The 10,221-nt window shown below is 41.7% G+C and overlaps 1 non-coding gene across 1 annotated transcript; it reads right to left on the reverse strand.

The window, feature by feature from the left end:
- Positions 1-240: 240 nt before the first annotated feature.
- Positions 241-348, reverse strand: LOC130971522 (small nucleolar RNA R71). The gene has a single exon (XR_009082736.1). It is a non-coding gene; the product is annotated as a small nucleolar RNA R71 (small nucleolar RNA).
- Positions 349-10,221: the final 9,873 nt, after the last annotated feature.

The following is a 10,221-nucleotide window of genomic DNA, read 5'->3' on the forward strand; positions in this document are numbered from 1 at the left end:
ATGTTCCATGGACTTCCATTGGAAGATCCTCATCAGTTCTTAGCTGAATTCTTGCAAATCTGTGACACTGTCAAGACTAATGGGGTTGACCCTGAGGTCTACAGACTTATGCTATTCCCTTTTGCTGTAAGAGACAGAGCTAGGACATGGTTGGACTCACAACCTAAAGAAAGCCTGGACTCATGGGAAAAGCTAGTCAATGCCTTCTTGGCAAAGTTCTTTCCACCTCAAAAATTGAGTAAGCTTAGAGTGGAAGTCCAAACCTTCAGACAAAAGGAAGGAGAATCCCTCTATGAAGCTTGGGAAAGATACAAACAATTGATCAGAAAATGCCCTTCTGACATGCTTTCTGAATGGAGCATCATAGGTATTTTCTATGATGGTCTGTCTGAACTATCCAAGATGTCTTTGGATAGCTCTGCTGGAGGATCTCTTCATCTGAAGAAGACGCCTACAGAAGCTCAAGAGCTAATTGAAATGGTTGCAAATAACCAATTCATGTACACTTTTGAAAGGAATCCTGTGAACAATGGGACAAGTCAGAAGAAAGGAGTTCTTGAGATTGATACTCTGAATGCCATTCTGGCTCAGAACAAGATATTGACTCAACAAGTCAATTTGATTTCTCAAAGTCTGTCTGGAATGCAAAATGCACCAAACAGTACTAAGGATGCTTCATCTGAAGAAGAAGCTTATGATCCTGAGAACCCTTCAATGGAAGAGGTAAATTACATAGGAGAACCCTATGGAAACACCTATAATTCTTCATGGAGAAATCATCCAAATTTCTCATGGAAGAATCAAGAGAGACCTCAACAAGGTTTCAATAACAATAATGGTGGAAGAAACAGGTTTAGCAATGGCAAGCCTTTTCCATCATCTTCTCAGCAACAGTCAGAGAGTTCTAAGCAGAACACCTCTGACTTAGCAACCATGGTCTCTGATCTAATCAAAACCACTCAAAGTTTCATGACTGAAACAAGGTCCTCCATTAGGAATTGGAGGCACAAGTGGGACAGCTGAGCAAGAAAGTTACTGAACTCCCTCCTAGTACTCTTCCAAGCAATACAGAAGAAAATCCAAAAGGAGAGTGCAAGGCCATCAACATGGCCGAATTTGGAGAGGAGGGAGAGGAAGTGAACGCCACTGAGGGAGACCTCAATGGGCGTGCATTGACCTCCAATGAGTTCCCTAATGAGGAACCATGGGAATCTGAGGCTCAAAATGAGACCATAGAGATTCCATTGGACTTACTTCTGCCTTTCATGAGCTCTGATGAGTATTCTTCCTCTGAAGAGGATGAGTATATCACTGAAGAGCAAGTTGCTAAATACCTTGGAGCAATCATGAAGCTAAATGACAAGTTATTTGGAAATGAGACTTGGGAGGATGAACCTCCTTTGCTCACCAAAGAACTGGATGACTTGTCTAGGCAGAAATTACCTCAAAAGAGACAAGATCCTGGGAAGTTTTCAATACCTTGTACCATAGGCACCATGACCTTCAAGAAGGCTCTGTGTGACTTAGGGTCAAGTGTAAACCTCATGCCTCTCTCTGTAATGGAGAAGCTAGGGATCTTTGAGGTGCAGGCTGCAAGAATCTCATTAGAGATGGCAGACAATCAAGAAAACAAGCTTATGGACTTGTAGAGGACGTTTTGGTGAAGATTGAAGACCATTACATCCCTGCTGATTTCATAGTCCTAGAGACTGGGAAGTGCATGGATGAATCCATCATCCTTGGCAGACCCTTCCTAGCCACAGCAAAGGCTGTGATTGATGTTGATAGAGGTGAACTGATCATTCAAGTGAATGAAGAATCCTTTGTGTTTAAGGCTCAAGGATATCCCTCTGTCACCATGGAGAGGAAGCATGAAGAGCTTCTCTCAAATCAGAGTCAAGCAGAGCCCCCACAGCCAAACTCTAAGTTTGGTGTTGGGAGGCCACAACCAAACTCTAAGTTTGGTGTCGAACCCCCACATTCAAACTCTAAGTTTGGTGTTGGGAGGTTCCAACATTGCTCTGAGCATTTGTGAGGCTCCATGAGAGCCCACTGTCAAGCTACTGACATTAAAAAAGCGCCTGTTGGGAGGCAACCCAATGTTATATTTTATCTATTTTCTTTTGTTATTTTATGTTTTTTTTGTAGGTTGATGATCATAAGAAGTCACAAAATCAATTGAAAAAGCAAAAACAGAATGAAAAACAGGAAGAAAAATAGCACACCCTGGAGGAAGAACCTACTGGCGTTTAAACGCCAGTAAGGCTAGCAGTTGGGCGTTTAACGCCCAGTCTGGCACCATTCTGGGCGTTTAACGCCAGAAAAGGGCACCAGACTGGCGTTAAACGCCAGGAAAGGGCAAGAACCTGGCGTTAAACGCCAGAAATGGGCACCAGCCTGGCGTTTAACGCCAGATTTGGCACAAAACGTGTTTTTGCATGCCATTTGGTGCAGGGATGGCTTTTCCTTGACACCTCAGGATCTGTGGACCCCACAGGATCCCACCAACCCCACCACCCTCTTCTTCTTCACCCACTCACCAATCACCTCAACACCTCTTCCCCAAAAACCCTTCACCTATCAAATCCAATCTTTCTCTTCACCACTCACATCCATCCTTCATAAAACCCCACCTACCTCACCATTCAAATTCAAACCACTTTCCCTCCCAAACCCACCCATAATAGCCGAACCCTACCCCTCCCTTCCACCCCTATATAAACCCTTCTTCACCCTTTCATTTTCACACAACCTAAACACCACTTCTCCCCTCTTTGGCCGAACACAAAACCATTCCCTTCTTCCTCATTTCTTCTTCTTCTACTCTCTTCTTTCTTCTTTTGCTCGAGGACGAGCAAACCTTTTAAGTTTGGTGTGGTAAAAGCATTGCTTTTTGTTTTCCATAACCATTTATGGCATCCAAGGCCGGAGAAACCTCTAGAAAGAGGAAAGGGAAGGCAAAAGCTTCCACCTCCGAGTCATGGGAGATGGAGAGATTCACCTCAAGGGTGCATCAAGACCACTTCTATGAAGTTGTGGCCTTGAAGAAGGTGATCCCCGAGGTCCCTTTTTCACTCAAAAAGAGTGAATATCCGGAGATCCGACATGAGATCCGAAGAAGAGGTTGGGAAGTTCTCACCAACCCCATTCAACAAGTCAGAATCTTAATGGTTCAAGAGTTCTATGCCAATGCATGGATCACCAAGAGCCATGATCAAAGTGTGAACCCGAACCCAAAGAATTGGCTTACTATGGTTCGGGAGAAATACTTGGATTTTAGTCCGGAAAATGTAAGGTTAGCATTCAACTTGCCTATGATGCAAGGAGATGAACATCCTTACACTAGAAGGGTCAACTTTGATCAAAGGTTGGACCAAGTCCTCACTGACATTTGTGAAGAGGGCGCCCAATGGAAGAGAGATTCAAGAGGGAAGCCGGTTCAATTGAGAAGGCATGACCTCAAGCCCATGGCTAGAGGATGGTTAGAGTTTATCCAACGCTCAATCATTCCCACTAGCAACCGGTCTGAAGTTACTCTAGACCGGGCCATCATGATCCATAGCATCATGATTGGAGAGGAAGTAGAAGTTCATGAGGTTATAGCCCAAGAACTCTATAAGGTGGCGGACAAGTCTTCTACCTTAGCAAGGTTAGCCTTTCCTCATCTCATTTGTCACCTCTGTTATTCAGTTGGAGTTGACATAGAGGGAGACATCCTCATTGATGAGGACAAGCCCATCACTAAGAAAAGGATGGAGCAAACAAGAGACCCCTCTCATCATGAGATCCCTGAGATGCCTCAAGGGATGCACTTTCCTCCACAAGACTATTGGGAGCAAATTAACACCTCCCTAGGAGAATTGAGTTCCAACATGGGACAACTAAGGGTGGAGCACCAAGAACATTCCATCCTCCTCCATGAAATTAGAGAAGATCAAAGAATCATGAGAGAGGAGCAACAAAGACAAAGAAGAGACATTGAGGAGCTCAAGCACTCCATAAGACCTTCAAGAGGAAGAACAAGCCGCCATCACTAAGGTGGACCCGTTCTTTAATCTCCTTGTTCTTTATTTTCTTGTTTTTCGAAATTTTCATGCTTATGTTTGTCTATGTTTGTGTCTTATGATCATTAGTGTCTTAGTGTCTATGCCTTAAAGTTATGAATGTCCTATGAATCCATCACCTTTCTCAAATAAACCATGTTCTTAATTGAAAAAGAGAAGAATTGCATGAATTTTGAATTTTATAACAGATTAATTATTTTGATGTGGTGGCAACACTTTTGTTTTCTGAATGTATGCTTAAACAGTGCATATGTCTTTTGAATTTGTGGTTCATGAATGTTGGCTCTTGAAAGAATGATGAAAAAGGAGACATGTTACTGAGGATCTGAAAAATCATAAAATGATTCTTGAAGCAAGAAAAAGCAGTGAATACAAAAAAACGAAAAAAAAAAGAAAAAAAAAAAAAGAAAACGAAAAAGAAAGAAAAAGAAAGAAATAAAGCTGTGATCCAAGGCAAAAAGAGTGTGCTTAAGAACCCTGGACACCTCTAATTGGGGACTCTAGCAAAGCTGAGTCACAATCTGAAAAGGTTCACCCAATTATGTGTCTGTGGCATGTATGTATCCGGTGGTAATATTGGAAGACAGAGTGCTTTGGGCCACGGCCAAGACTCAATAAGTAGCTGTGTTCAAGAATCATCATACTTAACTAGGAGAATCAATAACACTATTTGGATTCTGAGTTCCCAAAGAAGCCAATCATTCTGAATTTCAAAGGATAGAGTGAGATGCCAAAACTATTCAGAGCAAAAAGCTAAAAGCCCCGCTCATCTAATTAATACTGATCTTCATAGATGTTTTTGGAATTCATTGCATATTCTCTTCTTTTATCTTATTTGATTTTCAGTTGCTTGAGGACAAGCAACAATTTAAGTTTGGTGTTGTGATGAGCGGATAATTTGTACGCTTTTGGCATTGTTTTTAGTATGTTTTCAGTAGGATTTAGTTAGTTTTTAGTTAAAATTCACTTTTTTGGACTTTACTATGAGTTTGTGTGTTTTTCTGTGATTTCAGGTATTTTCTGGCTGAAATTGAGGGACCTGAGCAAAAATCTGATTCAGAGACTGAAAAGGACTGCAGATGCTGTTGGATTCTGACCTCCCTGCACTCAAAGTGGATTTTCTGGAGCTACAGAAGCCCAATTGGCGCGCTCTCAACGGCTTTGGAAAGTAGACATCCTGGCTTTCCAGCAATATATGATAGTCTATACTTTGCCCAAGATTTGATGGCCCAAACCGGCGTTCAAACTCACCCTCAGAATTCCCAGCGTTAAACGCCGGAACTGGCACCTAAATGGGAGTTAACGCCCAAACTGGCATAAAAGCTGGCGTTTAACTCCAAGAAGAGTCTCTACACGAAAAATACTTCATTGCTCAGCCCAAGTGGGCCCGGAAGTGGATTTTTATGTCATTTACTCATCTTTGTAATTCTTAAGCTACTAGTTCCCTATAAGTAGGACCTTTTACTATTGTATTTTCATCTTTTGATCACTTTAGATCTCTAGATCATCTTTGGACATCTAGTTCTTAGATCATTGAGGGGCTGGCCTCACGGCCATGCCTAGACCTTGTTCTTATGTATTTTCAACGGTGGAGTTTCTACACACCATAGATTAAGGTGTGGAGCTCTGCTGTACCTCGAGTATTAATGCAATTACTATTGTTCTTCTATTCAATTTCGCTTGTTCTTTGTCCAAGATATCACTTGTTCTTCAACTTGATGAATGTGATGATCCGTGACACTCATCATCATTCTCACCTATGAACGTGTGACTGACAACCACCTCTGTTCTACCTTAGATTGGGTGAATATCTCTTGGATTCCTGATACACGATGCATGGTTGATCGCTGACAACCGAGCGCTCGCCTGACAAACGAGCCAGCCATTCCGTGAGATCAGAGTCTTCGTGGTATAGGCAAGAACTGATGGCGGCATTCAAGAGAATCCGGAAGGTCTAACCTTGTCTGTGGTATTCTGAGTAGGATTCAATGATTGAATGACTGTGACGTGCTTCAAACTCCTGAGGGCGGGGCGTTAGTGACAGACGCAAAAGAATCACTGGATTCTATTCCGGCCTGATTGAGAACCGACAGATGGATAGCCGTGCCGTGACAGGGTGCATTGAACATTTCCAATGAGAGGATGGGAGGTAGCCACTGACAACGGTGAAACCCTTGCATAAGCTTGCCATGGAAAGGAGTAAGAAGGATTGGATGAAGACAGTAAAGCAGAGAGACGGAAGGGACAACATCTTCATACGCTTATCTGAAGCTCTCACCAATGATATACATAAGTATCCCTATCCTTATCTTTATGTTATTCATCATCTATACCATTTGAGTCTGCCTGACTAAGATTTACAAGGTGACCATAGCTTGCTTCATACCAACAATCTCCGTGGGATCGACCCTTACTCGCGTAAGGTTTATTACTTGGACGACCCTGTGCACTTGCTGGTTAGTTGTGCAAAGTTGTGTAGTGATCACAATTTCGCGCACGAATCATCTTCGTATTCACTTGGGGAAGATTCTTTTGTCTCCAAGAATTCACTTGCAGATGCAAGTTCATTACTAGGAGGACTTGACTGGTGACTATCATCATCAAGAAAACATGCATCTTGGGTTACTCCGTCCAGTTCATCATAAGATACCTGCATTGGAGTCTGTGCACTATCCTCCTTAGCATCAATTGTAACGTCTTCGACGGAATTCTCCACAACTCTGGCTTCCTGTGGAGGTTCAGCTCTCCTAAATCTTCAACCAACTCTTCTTCTACGATGACAGCGTCCTCTACTTGTTCCAGTACGAAGTTATGCTCTATGCTGTCCACTGGAGTTTTCTAGCGTCTTCTTTGTGCTGCGTTCTTCATCGGATTCTCCACATGAAGCCATGGGAGTATGTTGAGGGCTGAACGTCTGGAAGATAATTGATTTATTACTTGCTCCAGTTGATGAAGGGTTGCATTAATTGGTTTACTGATTCTTCGAAGCGAACCTATGATTCTTGGCTTGATGGATATGGACATGGTGCATAGGGGAGTGGTGGTTCTTGGGAGTAATTGGATTGGTGTTAAGGCGGGTAAGGATCATGTGGTGGCGAATGTGAAAAGAAGCTTGTGAGTATGGAGGGTTAAGGTTATGTTGAAAGGAGGGTCTTTGAGCATAGGATGGGGCTTGTTGGTAGCTACAAGGGGTCCACCAAATCTATCAGTTTGGTATGCATTGTAGAACAGTCTCTGTCCATGATATCTAGGAGGGTGTTGTTGCCAAAAGGGGTGATCAGATCCTCGTGGCTCCATCCATCTTTGATTGCTTAGACTTGATGCATAGTCTTGTTATAGCTTCCATTCCTTGCAACAAAATTAGAACCAAAACTCAAAGCGAGAGGAGTGAGAATTCATACTAGTTACCAGAAATAAAGGGGGAAGAGAAAAAAAGAAACAAATAAACAAGTAAAGAAAAATATTTACAATAACCAATAATAAGGCACATGTTAGCAATTCCCCGGCAACGACGCCATTTTGAAGAATTGAAGATTGATGGTTTAGAAGTTATAATAAATTCTCGTTGCAAGTATAGTTCTAAACCAAGCAATCAACCTTTCTTACAAACGTTTTGGTTGTCACAAGTAACAAACCCCAAAAAAATTGATAACCGAGTATTTAAACCTCGGGTCGTCTTCTCAAGAAATTGCAGGGAGGTATGTTCTTATTATTGGTTATGAAGATTATAAATCGGGGTTTTAAAATGAGGAACAAGTCATTTAAATTGTAATTAAAATAAATAAAAGACTGTAAAATAAACTTTTGGCAAGGTATGAGAAATTGGAAGTCCTATCCTAGTTATCCTATCAATGATGATGAAAATTGAATCTTAATTCTACTTAGTTAACCTTTGCTAGTGCAAGGGAAGGTTAAGTGACTAATTAGTTTGATCTTCAAATCCTAGTTAATTCCTAGAAAAAGATTGGGATTATTGAAGTTCAAGCTAATTAGCAAGGATAGCAATTATCGATCACGTTGAGTCTATAACTCCTGAGTTACTGATTTCTAACCAAGACCAAAAGGAGAAAAATAAATCTACTGGAATAAAAATGTCTTCGGATTGGAAAGCAACAGTAACATAAATAAAAGAAAGAAATCATAAATCTGGAATACCTCAAATAATATTAATTAAGAAAATCATAACATGAATGTCATTAAGCCAAATTGGCAACATATATAATTGAAAATAAGAAAAGTCAAAATAAAGGAATATTAAACCTGGAGCTCAGAAGAATTGTAAGTTGAAATAATAAATCCTAAATCCTTTAAGAGGAATCCTAATCCTAAATCCTAAGAGAGGAGAGAATATCTCTCTCTAAAACTACATCTAAAACCTAAAATTGAATTATGAAAGCATGTTGAGTCTCTACATGTTCCCTGACTTTAATTTGTATTTCTGGGCTAAAAATTGGATTGAAATGCAGCCCAGAATCTCTGCCCGCGACTTTTGTAATTCTGCAGATCGCGCACGTCACGCGTCCGCGTCGTCCACGCGATCGCGTCACTTAGCGTTTTTCGTATCACGCGTGCGCGTCGTCCACGCATTCGCGTCGTTCGTACAGCTTCCAATCCGCACGGTCACGTCAGGCACGCGAATGCGTCACTCTGGTTTCTTCCATTTCGCGCGGTCGCGTGAGCCATGCGACCGCGTGACTTCTCGCTGGTCATCTCCTCAATTCCTTATGTTCCCTCCATTTTTGCATGCTTCCTCTTCATTCCTTACGCCTTCCTTGCCCTATGAAGCCTGAAAATTAACATACAGATCACGGCATCGAATGGTACGAAGGAAGATAAAAATATTCAACTAAAGGTCCTTAGGAAGCAAGTTATAATCATAGGATATTTTAGGAAGGAATTATAAATACATGTAAATCATATGAATAAGTGGGTGAAAAGCTTGATGAACCACTCAATAAAACACAATATAAACCATAAAATAGTGGTTTATCAGTCTCCATCTAGCACTTTGGTTTTAAGTCCTCAAGTTGGACTTTTGAGTGAAGCTTGTGTCATAGTGGCTTATGCTTCAACTCATCCTTGAGTTGCCACCCATGTTTGTCCTTCAAGAATCCTTCGGGATCCCAAACGAAGTTGGTGCACGAAATTGCAATCACACTTTTGCAACCCGCAACTAACCAGCAAGTGCACTGGGTCGTCCAAGTAATACCTTACGTGAGTAAGGGTCGATCCCACGGAGATTGTCGGCTTGAAGCAAGCTATGGTTATCTTGTAAATCTTAGTCAGGATATCAGAAATAATAGGATTGATGTGAAAAGCAAAAGATCATGAAATAAGTACTTGTTTTGCAGTAATGGAGAGTAGGTTGAGGCTTTGGAGATGCTCGGCCTTCTGAATCTCTACTTTCCTACTGTCTTCTTCTTCAAACACGCAAGGCTCCTTCCATGGCAAGCTGTATGTAGGGTTTCAGTGTCAGTGGCTACCTCCCATCCTCTCAGTGGAAATGTTCAACGCACCCTGTCACGGCACGGCTATCCATCTGTCGGTTCTCAATCAGGCCGGAATAGAATCCAGTGATTCTTTTGCGTCTGTCACTAACGCCCCGCCTTCAGGAGTTTGAAGCTCGTCACAGTCATTCAATCATTGAATCCTACTCAGAATACCACAGACAAGGTTTAGACTTTCCGAATTCTCTTGAATGCCGCCATCAGTTCTAGCTTATACCACGATGATTCTGATTAAAGAATCCAAGAGATATCTACTTAATCTAAGGTAGAACGGGGTGGTTGTCAGGCACACATTCATAGTTGAGAATGATGATGAGTGTCACGGATCATCACATTCATCCGATTTAGAACAAGTGATATCTTAGAATGGAATGGAAGGCATGATTGAATAAGAAACAGTAGTAATTGCATTAATTCATCAAGACACAGCAGAGCTCCTCACCCCCAACCATGGGGTTTAGAGACTCATGCCGTGGAAGGTACACAAAGAAACGTGTAAAGTGTCATGAGGTACAGTTACAATGTCAAAATTCTATTAATAGTGAACTAGTAACCTAAGGTTTACAGAAATGAGTAAATGACAGAAAAATCCACTTCTGGGCCCACTTGGTGTGTGCTTGGGCTGAGCATTGAAGCTTTCATGTGTAGAG

Source organism: Arachis stenosperma, chromosome 3, assembly GCF_014773155.1.
Source record: "Arachis stenosperma cultivar V10309 chromosome 3, arast.V10309.gnm1.PFL2, whole genome shotgun sequence".
Classification (NCBI taxonomy): Eukaryota; Viridiplantae; Streptophyta; class Magnoliopsida; order Fabales; family Fabaceae; genus Arachis; species Arachis stenosperma.